Raw genomic sequence first — 637 nt, 5'->3', positions numbered from 1 at the left:
TATGTTCTCCTTGCCTTCTCGTGACTTCCCTCTGATTCTGCTCTTCTGAGGTCCCCCTGTGCTTTCAGCTCCTCCGTGCGGGGCCGGAAACAAGGCTGGGAGACCTCAGGACTTGTTCCGGCACCCAAGAGCCGCCCTATCCTTGGGGTTGATGCCGGAAGGGCCAGACTCCCTACCTTGACGGAACCTCCTGGAACAGTCGCGGGGTGATAACGAGCCCTGGAGCCAGATGGGAGAGGATGCTCACCCTCCAATCTCGGCTCAGCCGTTTCCACGCCCCCCACCCCTGGGGTGGCCCCCACGCGTCCCCACCCGTGAGCCAGGGCCGCCGACCCTGTGTTGGGAGAGGGGCGTGGCCACGTCCCCAGACCCCGCCCATCCCGGGTCGGCCTCCGCCGTCTCCCGCAGATTCCTCCCCTGTCTGCTGGGTGTGCTTTGCTGTCCTCACGTACTGCGTTGTGCGTAGCTGCAGGAACGGAAATCCTTGTACTGTAAAAGCTACCCCCGCCTCGTTGGCTGGACCCCCCCGCCCAGGTTAGACCCGCTGCCTCTGCTGGGGACACCTCCCTCCCCGATCCGGATCCCGATCCGGGACAAGGTTTCCAGGGCCTGCCTCCGGCTAGACACTGCCCTCCGT

Source organism: Neomonachus schauinslandi, chromosome 5 (genome assembly GCF_002201575.2).
Source record: "Neomonachus schauinslandi chromosome 5, ASM220157v2, whole genome shotgun sequence".
NCBI classification, from domain to species: Eukaryota; Metazoa; Chordata; class Mammalia; order Carnivora; family Phocidae; genus Neomonachus; species Neomonachus schauinslandi.
This window is presented reverse-complemented; position numbering follows the sequence as displayed.